General features: G+C 45.5%; 1 long non-coding RNA gene across 3 annotated transcripts in view; it reads left to right on the top strand.

Annotated features, from left to right (window-relative positions):
- Positions 1-15,450, top strand: part of LOC105240001 — a 15,805-nt gene extending 355 nt beyond the window's left edge. Inside the window, exons 2-4 of one of the 3 annotated variants that reach the window (XR_004628401.1) lie at positions 6,873-7,102; positions 7,654-7,820; positions 13,726-15,450. This is a non-coding gene — a long non-coding RNA (uncharacterized LOC105240001). Of the gene's footprint in view, positions 1-6,872; positions 7,103-7,653; positions 8,291-13,725 lie in introns of those variants that run through there. The other 2 variants (XR_002143812.2, XR_002143811.2) reach the window with 2 other exon arrangements.
- The last annotated feature ends 635 nt before the right edge of the window (positions 15,451-16,085 follow it).

Here is a 16,085-nt window from a genome sequence, read left to right as displayed (position 1 = left end):
TGGCTGGCCGGGCGTCGCGGGAGGCTGGAGGCTGGCGGACGCGGGGGGGGGCGCGCCGGTGCGAGAGGAGGTGGGCACCCACCCCTCACTCCAGTGCGCCCGGGGCCGCTGGTGGCGAAGCGTCCCCCGGCGCGGGGTGTGGTCCGAGTGGTGCCCAAGCCCTTTGCACACTTGGGGTGCCGGTGGGCCCGCTCACTCCGCGAGGGTCCGTGGCGAGCAAGATGGGTGCTGTGACCTTAGGTTCGAGGCAGGCGAGGGCGGCTCGCCCCCGAAGTTCTTGCGGGAGCTGTAGGGCTGGGAGGCTCCTTCCACCGGCGGGCCCCGGGGGGGGGGCTGGCTCTTGGGGCGGCCAAGAGAGACCCGAGGGCCTCGTCTTGCCTGGGGAGCCGGCTCACCTCCCCTTCCCCTGGGGGATCGTCCTGGGTGCCCTCGGGGCCTTGCTTCCTCCCCCGGGAGCTCTGGTGTCCGGCAGCACCGCGGAAACCGGCCGCGCGTTTGTCCGGAGGCCCCTTCTGGGAAGGAGCCTCCTGAGGGGCTCTGTCTTCAGACCTTTCTCGTGGAGGGCTCTCCTGGTCATTCTCACCCCCGAATCCTGCAGGAGGAAAAGAGGAATCTGGGTAGTGTTTTCTCCTCCCTCCACCCAAGACCAGGAAAACCCTGCCTTGGGAATCTTAAATGGGGCAAATGGGTGGAAAATCTTTGCAAACGACAGTTGTGTTTCTGACAGCAGGTGGAGGCAGGGCTCGGTGGGGGACTCGGCTCCTGAAATTGGACAGAGCAGCTCTACACTTAGTTGCAATGTGATTTTAGGCAAGTTACGGAACTTCTTGCAGTCTGTTTGCTCAGCTATAAGGTGGGGATATGGTAAAGGCAGCCTCAAAGGACTGTCAGTGTGATGGGGGGTCCACAGACCGTCAGCATGGGAGGCACAGCAGTGCTATGTTAAATCGGAAAGATCAAATATAAACTTGTACCTTAAACAAAAATGTTTCCAACTCTGTTGCTATCAGGTGAGGTCCAGTACCCCCATCCCCCACTAACTATCGTGTATACCCTTAATGCCCAGCTATTGGCGTCTTATATTATTTACCATTAAAATAACCAGGAGTCCTTGGAGGGTAGCTGATTCCATTTCTTAAACAAGAAAAATCTACAAGCATCCTGTCAATGCCAGAAAACAGGGATATTTTCAAGGATGTCAGCGGTAGTGTTACAAAGACAAATATGCTAATTAAACGGTCTACCATTTTCAAAGCTGTTACGATTTGAGCATCCTAAACTCTGTAACAATCATTATGCTTAAGTGAAATGTCTGGGGAAGGCTGTGAGTCCCTAAACTACTCAAAAGTAGAAAGTCAATAGAAAATCTTGAAAAGGGTCGTTGTACTCGGATACACTCTCCTACACGCAGTAGAGCTTCTCCTACAGGGAGCTGTGCCAGAAAGGCGATGAGAACAGGTATGTATGATTTTGATGATTTTTGTAAATAGGAGAGTGTAAATATATGGGTATCTTGATTCTTCTATTATTCCTGTACTTCTGTTTATAAGGCGGAAATATGAACTCATTTCTCTCTGTGCGAGGAGGGAACTGTGAGCCCAGTGACCCTGGGAAAAGCAGGGTTACGGTGACTGAACAGCACTGACAAATACACGGAGTAGTCAGGGAGGAGGAGATGTCAACACTGTTCCAGCTGATGATGCACCCATCGGTCCTGAGGAGAACTAGCTTCAGTATACTTATTACCTCCTCTCCTAAGAACACTGTTTTCAACCCGAGGAACTTAAACAATACCGGGCGACAAAACTAAACTAAACTAAATAAAATACAAAATAAAATAAAATAAAATAAAATATAAAATTTAATTTAAAAATAAAAAAATTTAATTTAAATTTAAAAAATAAAATAAAAATACCAAGCTACAGATCCCATCAAAAAGATCCCCAGATTCTATAATAACGGATTCATCTTCAGGATAAAGAACTCTCACAACTTACCAATCATAAAAGTAACAAACCGGTTGAAAAATGGGCAAAGGAACTGAACAGACGTTTCTCCAAAGAACACCGCACATGGCTACCAAGCACGTGAAAAGACGCTCAACACCGCTATTGGAGAGATGCAAATCAAAACCACAACAGGAAGACCACAAAGCCACAAAAATCACACTCATTTGGATTGCTACTATTAAAGAAAAAACACCCAGAAAATAACAAATGTTGCTGAAGACATGGAGAAACTGAAACCCTTGCGCATGGTTGGCGGAAATGTACAATGGTGCGGCTGCCGTGGAAAACGGTGTGACAGGCCCTCAGAAAAGAGCTGGCAAGGGGCGCCCGGGGGGCTCAGTCGGTTAAGAGGCTGCTTTCGGCTCAGGCCATGATCCCGGGGTCCTGGAATTGAGCCCCCTGTGTCGGGCTCCCTGCTCTGCGGGGAGTCTGCTTCTCCCTCTCCCTCTCCCCCCCCCCCCCCCCCGTTCTCTTCTTNTTGTGCTCATTCTCTCTCTCTCTGTCAAATAATTAAATACAATCTTAAAAAAAACTCTAGGAAGATATAAAAATAATAACTGGTAGAATTACTGAAGCCCTAGAAAGGTATAAAAATTGGAACCTCAGGAAGGTGTTGGAGTAGGGACAAGAGAAGGTTAAACCCATGGTTTTAGCACTTTCATAATCAGGTTTGATGGCAAGCTTTTAATAAATTCTGTAATTACTCTATTTGTATATGCTTACAGCATATGAGCCTTCAAAAGAACCGACCATATTGACATTGTCTTTACCATGAAATTATTTAAGATAATTTCATTGGCCAAGTTGTAATCAAAGCCTAAGTCCCCTGTGGAAAACAAATGGTTTTCAATTTTTTTCTTTTTCGTTATAGTCTAATAAACTGAGCATGAGACAGAGTTCCGGAGGTCGTAAATATTTCTCTCCAGCCCAGAAGCCTCTCAAATATGAAATCGTCTGTCAGGGGTTCTGACTTCCCCTTAAACGAGCAGGTGCAGGTAAGAGCACCTGGCACAGGGCCCGAAGCATAGGACGATCTCAAATCCAGTTTGGATGAGCTCACATACTGGGAAGGGAAGGCGAGGACATCAGCGAGGCACAGGACAGGGAGGGGCTCTCACAGGCATGTTGTCTGGCTCACCCGGTGGCTGTTCGGTCATTTAGCAGATGCTAACTGGGCACCAAGGGGTGTCAGGTGCTGAAGATACCATAGTCCAAAGGACAAGCCCTTCCATTTTTTCCTCCTTCCGAGTCCCACTGGCCATCCCTATCTTTCAGCCACAACCAACGACCTACCACACTTTTCCCTTCGGGCCATTCTCATGAATACAACTAAGACATTCCAGGTCCCCAGGGCAGCCCTGGCTTCTCTTCAAGAGACGGAGAGTCAAGGTCTCAATTCAGGGTTTAGGTGCTTAGCTCATCTCCACCTAAGTGGTTAGAAGCATGGGCTTTGGATCCCACGGCATAGGCGTGAGTCCTGACTCAGCTGGGCTTTTCGTTTTGGTTTGGTTTTGGTTTTTTGGTGAGGTGGCTCAGCTCCTTTTTATCTTTGACCTTGGGCAAGTAATATAACATCACTAGGCCTGTTTTCTTGTCTACCTCGTCAGGATAATAATCCCTACTCAAAGGGGTTCCTGTGAGGATTAAAGGAGATTATCTATAGATGTGGGAGTATGAGAGTGCGTTTTATACATATATCTGATCTGTATCTCTATATGGATAGAGATGCAGGCCTGGAGGAACATTAGTGGCTGTTATTATTACCTTACTATTGCTGTTACTTCAGGGTTTGCTCCTTGGAAAATCTTGGATATTTGCTTAGGGCTATAACCAAATAGATTAGATCAAACCACTGGCAAAACATGCTGTCTATTTTCCTGAGTATTAATTCATTGCCCTATTCAGGCCAATTGATGACTGTTCTAGTTCCCATTTCCCCCAAATCATCAGCAGAGAAAAACAGATAACGAAAGTCAGAAAGAAGGTTCTGGGAAAACATGTCTGCAGAGATAACAGTGTGGGCAAGTGGTTGGAACGCAGAGGATGTATCTGATCCCACTGGGTTCAGGGCCACTGCTCAGAGCTCTGTAAGCTGTGCACGGCACAATTCTTGGAGATGTCCCTCACTTCCTGGTAACAGGAGATCTGTACAGTTATTACAACAAATTTCCAACAGATGGCAGTACATTGTTTGAAGGAAGGGGCACCTTCTAATTCACACCATCAGGCTAGGAATTGACGAACCACTGGAAGAGTTGATCATGATCTCTCCAGGCGAGAGAGCATGTAACACACTCTCCTGTCTTGTGTGCGGGTCTAGGATCTAAGAAACCGGTGGCAGAGAGGAACTGCCTTCTCTCCAGGTCTGGGGCAAAGATGAGAATTCCTTGTGTGGTAGACAGATTTCTAAAGCTAACCCCCTAAAACTCCTGGCCCCTAGTTTTCAATCAAACACGTAGCTAGATGCTGCTGCGAAGAGATTCTGCAGATCTAACTAAAGATGTAATTAACGTTCCAAGTCAGTTGATGTTACGATACGGAGATTATCACCTAATCGGGTAGCCGCTTAAAAGCAGAGGTTTCTCCAGCTGGTAGCAGAAAAAGAAGTCAGAGACTTGAAGCAGGAGGGGGGTTCCGAGCTATTGCTGGCTTGAAGATGAAGGGAGCCACGTGACGAGGAACATGGTGTCCTTTGAAGAGCTGCCCCCAGCGGACAGCCAGCAAGGAAACATCGAGCACAACCCAACACAGCAAGGAACCGAATATGGCCAACAACCTGAACTCCTTTGGAAGTGCATTCTTCCCCCAAGCTAGGGAAGACCCCAGCCCAGCCAATACCTTGACTTTGACCTTAAACTTTGCCAAGCCAAGACACTGAGCTGAGAACCCAGCAAAGTCCGCAGGACCTGCTTTAAAGGGGTGTTGTTTAAAGCTGCTAAATTTGGGGTAATTTGTTATACAGTGAGATAAAACTAATGCGCTCGGTTTCCTGAAAGATCTCAGTGGGAGGTGCCTGGGTGGCTTGGTTGGTTGGGTGTCTGCCTCCGGCTCAGGTCGTGATCCCGGAGTTCCAGGATCGAGTCCTACATCGGGCTCCCTGCTCAGCAGGGAGTCTACTTCTCCCTCTGCCCTTCACCCTGCTCGTGCTCTCTCTCTCTCTCAAATAAATAAAATCTTAAGGCCATAAGGGTGGTCCCTATCCTGCCCTAGGTGGGTGTCTTTATGATAATCACCTGTGACCAACAAAGACTAACCAGCCCCTAAAAAGGAAGTGAACCATTGAAGGTGTTATCAATAGAGATGTTAAAAGGATTTGAGTTCCCTGGTGAGCTTCCCATGAAAGACCAACCCTAAAGGCCCTTGGTGGCAACACTGTCGGGACTCCTCTCATTTTTGAGCTTTTTCTGTATCTTCACTTAATAAACTTCTATATTGCTTTACACACACACACACAAATTAATAAGGGTGGGCACTAAGCCGATATGCCTGGTGTCCTTACTAAGGAGAGATTAAGACACACACACAGAGGGAAGATCACAGGCAGATGCAGGGAGAAGATGGCCATCGACAAGCCAAGGAGAGCGGTCTCAGAAGAAACCAACCCTGCTGACACCTTGAGTTTGGACTTCCAGCCCCTAGAAGTGTGAGAAAATAAATTTCTGTTGTTTCAGTTGCCACTCTGAGGCACTTTGTTATGGCAGCCCCGGCAAACTGATACCCTGGCCCCCGAGAGGAAAACGTTGTCCTACACCACGGCCCTGTTTGCGAGGACCCAGGATCCTGTTCTGGCCACTGAGAGTTAATAAAATCATGAACCGATAAAGAACAGCTAACAGCCATCTAAGGGGACTCAGAAACCATGCTGGGCCCCTGGATGAAACAGCTGCAACTGAAATAAAATTGATGGAAGAAGACTGTTTAAAAAAAAAAAAAAAAAAGGTTACAAGAGCTCAAACTTCCTTGCCACCAGTCTTCCGATCCTCTTCCTTCCAAGTCCCAGACCATCCAGCCAAACCAAGAGCAACTGCCCCTGAATGCGTATAGTTGTGTACTTCTGGCCCTTTCTCGTGCCAGACATAGTGAACAATGAAATGCCCTGCTGGAAAATCTGCCCACTGCAGGACTTTTCTTCACCCCCATCCAAGGGGGGTCGGGGTCCCGCCTGTCCCTGTTGGGTCACAAGAGCGTATCAGATTCATCTGTATAGCCTTGAGGTTTTTCTTCCACAGTCAGCTGGGAATAAGGGCCACCCTAGGATGTCACGGGCTTTGATTGAGGGAGAGAAGACAATGCAACAGGAACCACCTGCTCGTGTAAATGGCTCCTACCATCTGGATCTTTCCAAGCCTGGTCTCTTCTATGCCATTTTCACTGGATAATACATTACTGCTGTTCACACTCAATGTCATGGTTATGTTGGGCAGACAACATTCCATTCATGATGAGAATCTCAGGTCGCATGGTCGCCCGAGGTCACTCAGGTAGGTGTTTGGTCCCTACCAACTCCCCGCAGCAAACCAGACACTGTATCTCAAAAGTAGAATAGTTGTGTGCAAAAAAGGGCCCACATTTATCAAATACCCCGTGAGTCCGCACTTGAATTCTGCGATTAGTGAATACTACTGGTTCCTTCTAGAGGATCCACAGGGCATCCCCGCTTGCCATGGACACTTTGGATACCATGGGGTCTGCCCGATCAGCAGCAGCCAGTGGTCGGGCAGCTCCCAGTGCCTGCAGAGCCCTAGTCCAGAAACTTCACTGAGTTGGCAGGCCCTGAATGTTTTGTGGGGTTTACCTCCCACTTTCTAGTTGGCGTATGTCTTACTAAGGCAATTAAAGTATGTGTCACCTCCTTCTCCTTAGCTCCAATAATGCTGTCAATATAATGGCCTAGTGTGATGTGTCGTGGAATGTTAAAGTGATGAAGATCTCTGCAGACTGTATTACTTCGGAGCAGAACCTGAAGATACACGATGGCCTGGACAGCTAAAAAGGAAACTGCTCTGCTGGACCCTGCGTACTGTCACGGAGGGAAAGCCCGGTAACAGCTACCTGCCAAATACCCGGGGCTGTGCTGACTTGCTCTGGGGAAGGTACTAACTCCGGGGCAGCGGCTGCAATCGGAATCATCACCTGATTTAAGTTCATGACAGTCCACAGTCTTTCTCCAAGCTCCGTCTGACTTCCGCACAGGCCATACTGTGGGTTAAGTGGGTGGGTGATAGGTCTCACTACACCTGTTTCTTTCAACTCTTTGACCAAGACATCCGTGGCATGAATCTCCACACTTTTCCCAGGGATGTGCTATTTTTACTGGGTGGTTGTTTTTGTAGGGAGGGGAAGTTTCCAGAGGCTTTCACTCAGTCCTTCCTACCCTATTGGCCCCCAGTCTATGGGTAAGAGAGCCTATGTGGGGATTCTGCTACTATGTTAGTTTTCTGTTTATTGCCTCTCAGCTCCAAATTCACCCTCCAGTATCTGCTCCAAGATAACGGGCTGGACTATGTACGCATTTCCCAGTGCACTGAGCGTAATGTTAAGCTTTGCCCGTAGAGGGCGCCGGAGGGCCATTGAACGAGGAAGGGGCTGCCCTTCCTGGTTCTAGTCCTGCTGAGGTTTCCGTTTTCTCGCTCTTGCTGCGCAGTTTTGCAGGACTACACCTATGTGGGCACATCCAGCGGGCCTTAGATGTGTGGCCAGAGTAAGGAGTTCTTTGCGGGAGCTCACAGATCCCAGCTTGCCACCACCTTGCCGCGCCTCCTCTTCCCGGACTCAGACCCCCAAAACCGCAGACCACATGCTGCCTTTGCGGTAAGTGGATTCCTTACACTTGGACTCCTTTTGCACACTCACCCATCAGTCTTGACCCTCATGCAGCTTTCTCTAGCCCTGAACTTCTGCAGAGCAAGGTCTCTCTAGCATTTGACTTCGGTAGTGATCTGGTTTTCTCCCGCGCTGGGCTTTACCAAGTGCACTTTCGGTTTGACTCCTGAAGTGGCTCGGCTTGCCACGGCGCTAGACTCCCGGGTTGGTGCAGTTTCCCCGGCACTGGGCTCTTGCAGAGTGTACTTCCTACGGTCTTCGTTCTAGCAACTTCACCTGACACTCCAGAGGGCAGATTTCCAGAACGTCCCATTGTGGGGGGCACATCACTGACTTTTCTGCCTTTCTTTCTTTCTTTCTTTCTTTCTTTCTTTCTTTCTTTCTTTCTTTCTTTCTTTCTTTCTTCTTTCTTTTTTCTTTCTTTCTTTCTTTCTTTCTTTCTTTCTTTCTTTCTTTCTTTCTTTCTTTCTTTCTTTCTTTCTTTCATTCGTTTTATTTACTTAAGTGATCTCTACACCGAGCGTGGTGCTCAAACTCACAGCCGTGAGATCAACAGCTGGGTGCTCTTCCCACTGAGTCGGCCGGATGCACCCCCCCCCCCATGCCCTTTCAAATAAAGGCTGGATCTTAGACGTGGTGGAAGAGGGCTCTGCCCTGGGTGTTCCATCTCAGCCCTCGGGACAAGTAGCTGATCTTTATGTCTGCTACTTCTACAGTCTCTAGAATTGCCTTTAGCTCTCATTAGCCTATTCTCTAAGCTTCCAAGCCCCTATTAATAATTCTTTATGTTAAACTTTCCCATTGTGGCTTCTGTCTCCTGATTGGACCTTGACTGATCGAATAATTGGTACTGGGAGTGGACCTAGGAGACAGACCCATACAGACGGGGTTTTGCCATTGATTTGGTCACATTTGGGGTTCAGTGGTGCTGAGTTCTTTGCCAGTGGGAAGTGGTACGCTAGAAATCCAGTCTGCAGTCGCGTCACAGTTAAAGTTGTCACCGGTGGCTGATCGTGAGGAAGCACTGCCCTTGACTGCGATGGCGGCAGTAATGACTAATGACTGTGGTGGAGGATGGATTCTTTTCAGTGCGTTTGAGTGATCGCAGAGAGAAAATGACAAGCTCAGGGCTACTAACTCCGGACACAAGTCAGTCTGAGAACCAGGGTGCTTCCATGACAGTCATAGAAAAATCTCTTACATCCAGGGCTAGTATTGCTAAAAGTCAAATGCAAAATGTGATCATGTAGTTGCTGAATTACAGTGACAGTTGAATTCAGTATTATCACACTCATCATGGGAAAACTAGAGCATTCATCAGGAAAGGACAGGATCTAGAAATCTGGAATGGTGCATCTGGTTGGACCCAGATGAAGTGGACAATATTGAACTTCCAAGTCATTTTGTGTCTCTCTTGCCCGTGGAAGTGGCTTACCCTCTCTTGCCCGTGGAAGTGGCTTACCCTCCTGTCTGAAAAGACCACCTTTCTTGTCTGAAAACTCGGTGATAACCTCACTTGAGGCAAATGCCTTCCCCTCACGTCCAACACCAGTTCCCTGTTGCCACTAGACCTTTCACTAGGATCAAATCTCAGCATGTTCCAGGGGGCAGGTACACACTACGGTCCAGGAGGAAACAGTTTATATAACAAAATAATTGAAATACTTTGCTAATACGTTGGCAGAAACCTGGGGAGATAATGGATTCTAAGGAATAGGGCCAAATTCATCAGTATGGGTGCATTTACTAGGAATTCCAGACTTAATATGCTAGCTCATGCACCTGAAGTTGGCTCCAGAAAGTTATCTGAGGGTCGCCTGTCTGGCTCAGTTGGTTAAATGTCCCCGACTCTTGATTTTGGCTCATTCATGATCTCAGGGTCGTGAGATAGAGCCCTGCACAGGGCTCCGTGTTCAGTGGGGAGACTGCTTCTCTCCCTCTCCCTTTGCCCCTCTCCCTGCTTGCATGCGCTCTGTCTCTAAAATAAATAAATAAAAAGTTACTTGATTCATTGACTGAACTTTGGATTTGATGGTGGCCTAGTGTTAGCGAACTTGAGATGCCAGAGTTTTCCTGGCATCATGTGGAAGAAGAAACCAAAAGGCTTAGGGAAATAGACTTGATTTATTTTGTGGAACCTGTCAACTGTATTCTAAGAGAGGACCCAGAAGACACTTCCTTTGCTAAGGCATTGAAGGGAGGATCTCCACCCTTCAAAAGTTCTCTGGTTACTCTCCTTTGTAGGCCAGGTGTGGTGTAGACATATGACTAATGACTAATGATTACCACCATTGAGACAGGCTCCCTGATTTCCATGGATGTGATGAGATCCGGACAAGGTGGACACATCAACTGTAAAGGGCAGCAGGGACCATCAGGCAATCTGATTTCTTGGCTTGCAGAGATCTTTGATAATGCATAATTTTTTAAAAGACTTTTATTTTTAAGTATCTCTACACTCAACATGGGGCTCGAACTCACAACCCCGAGATCGAGAGTCGCACGTTCCACCAACTGAGCCAGCCCAGTGCCCCAGGTAATGGGTAATTGATGACAGTGTCCCCAGGAATGAAAGAGATAGGCAACCTACACTATATTGCTCAACCTATTTTCTTGTTGATCTTCTGTCTAGTTTTTCTATCCATTAATGAGGGTTGGGGATTGAAGTCTCCCACTATTATTGGTGAATTATCTGTTTCTCTTTTCAGTTCTGTCAGTTTTTGTTTCCTGTATTTGGGGGCTCTTTTGTTTGGTACATATAAGTTTATAATTATTACATCTTCCTAATGGATTGTCTTTTTTTTTTTTAAGATTTTATTTATTTATTCAACAGAGATAGAGACAGCCAGCAAGAGAGGGAACACAAGCAGGGGGAGTGGGAGAGGAAGAAGCAGGCTCATAGCGGAGGAGCCTGATGTGGGGCTCGATCCCATAACGCCGGGATCACGCCCTGAGCCGAAGGCAGACGCTTAACCGCTGTGCCACCCAGGCGCCCCGAATGGATTGTCTTTTTTATCATTATAAAATTTCTTTCGTCTCTAGTAAAAAGTTCTGACTTAGGTTGTTTTGTCTAATGTGAGTATAGCCACTCTACGTCTCTTACGGTTTTTGTTCTATCCTTTTACTCGCAACCTCTTTATGTCTGTGATTATGAAGAGCATATAGTTGGATTGTGTTTGGTATTTTATTTTATTATTTTGGGGGGCAGAGGGAGAAGGAATCTTTTTTTTTTTTTTAGATTTTATTTATTTATTTATTTGAGAGAGAGACAGACAGCAGGGGAGGAACAGAGGGGAAAGGACAAGCAGACTCCACTCTGAGCACAAAGCCCAATGTGGGGCCGGATCCCAGGACCCTAAGATCATGCCCTGAGCCAAAAATCAAGAGCCCGACGCCCAACTGACTGAACCACCCAGGCGGCACCCCTCGTGTTGGTTTTTTAAAAATCCATTCTGCTAATCTCTGTCTTTTGACTGAAATTTTTAGTCCATTTTCATTTAATGTGACTACTAACAGGATAGGATTCATGCCTCTCATTTTGCTATGTATTTGTCTCATCTTTTCCCCCCCATATTCCTCCATTACTGCTTTCTTTTGTGTCAAATATTTTCTTATATTCCATTTTAATTCCCTGTTTCTTTTACTCTGTTCTTTTGTATTACTTTCTTAGTGGTTTCACTGGGACAATTAACATCTTAAAAAAATATAGTTTAATGCCAACTGAATTTCAACAGTATATAAAAACGTTGCCCCTATATATCTCTGTTTCCTCACTTTTCCTTTGTGCTATTATTGCCATACAAGTCACATCTTCACATAAGCCCATAGACACAGTTTTAAAATTATTGCTTTTTGCAGTTGTCTTTAGAACATGTAAAAGAGGGGCGCCTGGGTGGCTCAGCTGGTTGGGCATCCCGACTCTTCGTTTCAGCTCAGGTCATGATCTGGGAGTAGTGGGATCAAGCCCAGTGTTGGGCTCTGCACTTGGGGTGGAATCTGCTTGAGATTCTATCTCCTTCTCCCTCCTGCTCTCTCTCTCCCTCAAATAAATAAATAAAATCTTTAAAAAAAAGAACTTTATAAAAGAAAAAAGTTATAAGCCAAAAAATATTTATAGTTTTTTCTAGTACTTATATAGTTTCTTTTATTGATGTTCTTTATTTCAAGTGGATTTGAATTACTGTCTAGTCCTTTCATTTCAGCGGGAAGGACTCTTTTTATATTTCTTGTAGGGTAGGTCTGCTAGGAACAAATTCTCTCCATTTTTGTTTATCTTGGAATGTCTTAATTCTTTATTTTTGAAGAATGGTTTTGCTGGATACAAATTTCTTGGTTGGTGGGTTTATTCATTTAGCACTTTGGGATTTTTTAAAAAGATTTTATTTATTTATTTATTTATTTATTTGAGAGAGAGAGAGAGAGCATGAGGCAGAGGGAGAGAGAGAAGGAGACTCCCCACTGAGCAAGGAGCCCAATGTTGATCCCAGGACCCCAGGATCATGGCCTGAGCCGAAGGCAGATGCTTAACCATCTGAGCCACCCAGGTGTCCCTATAATAGCTGATTTAAAGACTTTTTCTAGTAACTTCAAGTCTAGACTTCCTCAGGAACAGTTTCTTTTTACTGCTTTTTACCTTTGCATGGGCCACACTTTCCTGCTTCTTTCAATGTCCTAATTTTTTGTTGAAAGTGACATCTTAAATATTATAATGTGGCAACTCTGCAAATCAGATTCCACCCCTCCTCAGACTTTGTTGCTGTTGCTGTTTGTTTAGTGACTTTCCTAGAGTAATTCTTTAAAAAACTGTGTTCTTTGCTGTGTGGCCACTGAAGTCTCTACTCAGTTAGCTTAGTGATCAGCTAATGCTTGGACAGAGATTTCCTTAAATGCCTTCAACCATTAAGTCTCCTGTGGGGCCTTTTGTGTGTGTGTGTGTGTGTGTGTGTGTGTATGCACATGCATGCAATACTGCTTTAGTCTTCACTTCTTGCTTGTACAGACCCTCAAGGTCAGCTAGAGGTGAGAGGTTAGTATCTCCTTAGGTTTTTCCTGGATATGCACACAACCCTACATTTGCTTGTGAACATCTAGGAATTCCCAGGAATATGTCAAAGCTTTTCAAGGACCGACAAATATCTCTCATTCCCTTGTTTTTCCTTTTAAGTTGTTTTGTCAGCCTCTTGTGACCACCAACTTGTATGGTCACTTCAGGCAGCTGTAATGTTAAACAATTGCCACTGACTGTTTTCAACACATGCCCGAGGGTTACGGCTATTAGCACAGGGAGAGTTCTGACTTAGGTCAAATAACGACAAACTCTGAGAACAGGCTTTCCAGAGAGCTAACAGACAGGTCACAGAGTGGCACTTCTCTGAGGATGGAGCTGTTGTAGACCTTCAAGCCTGTTCTGCCCCCTCTGGCTGCTAAGCTGCTGGTTTTCACAGCTCGCTCAGTTTTGAGGCTTTTAATTTTCAAGGTTTCTGTGGACCCGGGGAGAGGAGAATGGGACTAGGGCAAGCTAAATTTCACAAAGTTTACTGCTTTCACTGGGATACAGCTATTTAAAAAAAATAAAATAGGGGCGCCTGGGTGGCACAGCGGTTAAGCGTCTGCCTTCAGCTCAGGGCGTGATCCCGGCGTTATGGGATCGAGCCCCACATCAGGCTCCTCTGCTGTGAGCCTGCTTCTTCCTCTCCCACTCCCCCTGCTTGTGTTCCCTCTCTCGCTGGCTGTCTCTATCTCTGTCAAATAAATAAATAAAATCTTTAAAAAAAAAAAATAAAAAAAAATAAAAAATAAAAAATAAAATAAAATAAACATTCCTTGGATTGTAGCTAACCTTTGGTTAGTTTCCAGAGTCCTGAAAAAGCTTATTTTGACAATGTTTTTCCAGAGTTCTTGGTGCTTTTATGGAAGAGTGGATCTTTGGAAGTCTTTATTCCACTATTTTGGAAGTGTTTCTCTCCTCCTTGATTTACCTATACAATAGGAGAAATCCTAGATCTGGGAGCCAAAATATGAAGCGGAGAGTCACAGCCTCTTACCAGTTCCCAGACAAAAGTCAATCATGGACCCAGAGCCCCTTGACTGAAGGTGATGCGGAGTCTCCTAGAGGAAGGAAACTGCATCCTTGTTGCAAGTACTCATCATGACCCTTCCTCCTTGCCTTCCCCAGGGGGACCCACAGCTATTTAGTGGGGTAACTGTGCACTGGAAAAAAGGACATACCCAGATCTTTCTGGGATTATTAGACATTGGCTCTAAATGTCCTTGTTCCTAGGGACCTAAAATGCCACTGTGGTCCACCATTCAAAGTAGGGGCTTATAGCAATCAGGTGATAGATGGAGACTTTTTACTCCACGCCAATTCAGTGGACCCAGGTGGCCCGTGGGCTGGCCCGTCCTGTTCTTATTTCCTCAATGCCTGAATATATAATTAGAATAGATACACTTGATAATTGGCACAGACACTAATGAGAGACTCAAAGATACTGAAAGAAATCTTACAACACATCAGACATAAAAAGGAAAGGGAATCATGCCGTTAGGTGTGAATTTTAAGGACAAATCCAAAAGACCTCATGCAAATAATCGGAGTCCCAGAAGAAGGGAAAAGGAACAGATGGAAGGGAAGATTTGAGCCTGGAGATTAAAAGGACTCACATGAATAAAGATAAGTATCTAGACATAGCCTGATGAAATTCCTGAACTTCAGAAATTGAAAAAAAAAAAACAAACAAAACCCCCAAAACTTACAAGCTTCTGGACTAGGTTATTTACAAAGGAATGAGAATCAGACTAGTTTAAAGCCACCCATCTGAAATACTATAAGCTAGAAGACAGTAGAATACAGACTCCAGGGGAAAAGACTGGAACCCAAGAACCAGAAGCGGCAATTATGTCACTTCCGTGGGTGGAGCTATACGGAGATATAGCTATAAAGATATAGATAGTTCAGCTTCAATGTTAGCAGTAGCCTGGGAATTTGTGCTTTGAGTGTTAAATAAGGATTCTTTGGCATAAGTGATTAACTTTAATGAAAAACCTAATAATAGATTAGAACAAAAAAATCGGAAGCTATCTTAGCAAAACTCTAGGAGAGGGAGGAAGGTCAAAGCATTCTAGAGCGATCATCTTTTGGGGGTTTGTGAAAGAGTGGGCAAGTAAATTACTTGATGAAGGAGAAGGATATGACCATGCACGGATACAACAATTTAAGAACAACTGTGATTGCTAGGAAAAAGAAGATAAACACTGGCAGGTTTACCGAGGGGGAAAGGTAATAAATAGAAATTTGACCAAACCCACAGAAGTTTGTTTTTTTTTTTAAAAAGCAAACAGGAAAACATTAATGAAAAAGTAAATAGGTGGGGCGCCTGGGTGGCTCAGTCATTAATCGTCTGCCTTTGGCTCAGGTCATGATCCCGGGGTCCTGGAATCGAGCCCCAAGTCAGGATCCCTGCTCAATGGAGAGCCTGCTTCTCCCTCTCCCTCTGCCCACCGTTCCCCCACCTTCCCGCTCGTGCTTGTGCTCTCTTTCTCTCATATAAATAAAATCTTAAAACAACAGGGGGCGCCTGGGTGGCTCAGTCGTTGGGCGTCTGCCTTCGGCTTAGGGCGTGATCCCTGCGTTCTGGGATCGAGCCCCACATCAGGCTCCTCCACTGGGAGCCTGCTTCTCCCTCTCCCACTCCCTCTGCCTGTGTTCCCTCTCTCGCTGGCTGTCTCTCTCTCAAATAAATAAATAAAATCTTAAAAAAAAAACAAAAACAAAAAAACCCCAACAACAACAACAAAACTTTGGGTGCCTAGGTGGCTCAGATGGTTAAGCATTGCTGTCAGGTCAGGTCAGGTCAGGTCCTGGGATCTGCTGTCAGGTCAGGTCAGGTCCTGGGATCGAGACCCGCATCCCGCTCCCTGCTCAGCAGGGGGTCTGCTTCTCCCGCTCCCTCTGCTGTCTCCCCCTGCTTGTGCTCTCTCACTCTCTCTGTCAAATAAATAAATAAATAAATCTTAAAAAAATATTTTTTAAAAATCTAATTTTTCCCTGGAAGCCAGACCCTTCCTTAAAAAAAGAAAAAAGAAATAGTAAATGTAAAATAAGGTGGCAAGAAAGAAGTATATGGATTAATGCAATAAACAGGAACACACTGAATTAACATTATGAAGACTTGTCAGACTAAGTTACTTTTAAGATCTGCTATCAGCAGAAGAAAAATTTTTAAAAATTATTTTAATCTGCTATGAGCGATT

Source organism: Ailuropoda melanoleuca, chromosome 10 (assembly GCF_002007445.2).
Source record: "Ailuropoda melanoleuca isolate Jingjing chromosome 10, ASM200744v2, whole genome shotgun sequence".
Taxonomy (NCBI): Eukaryota; Metazoa; Chordata; class Mammalia; order Carnivora; family Ursidae; genus Ailuropoda; species Ailuropoda melanoleuca.
Note: the sequence above shows the minus strand (reverse complement) of the source record. Positions and strands in the feature narration are given on the sequence as shown.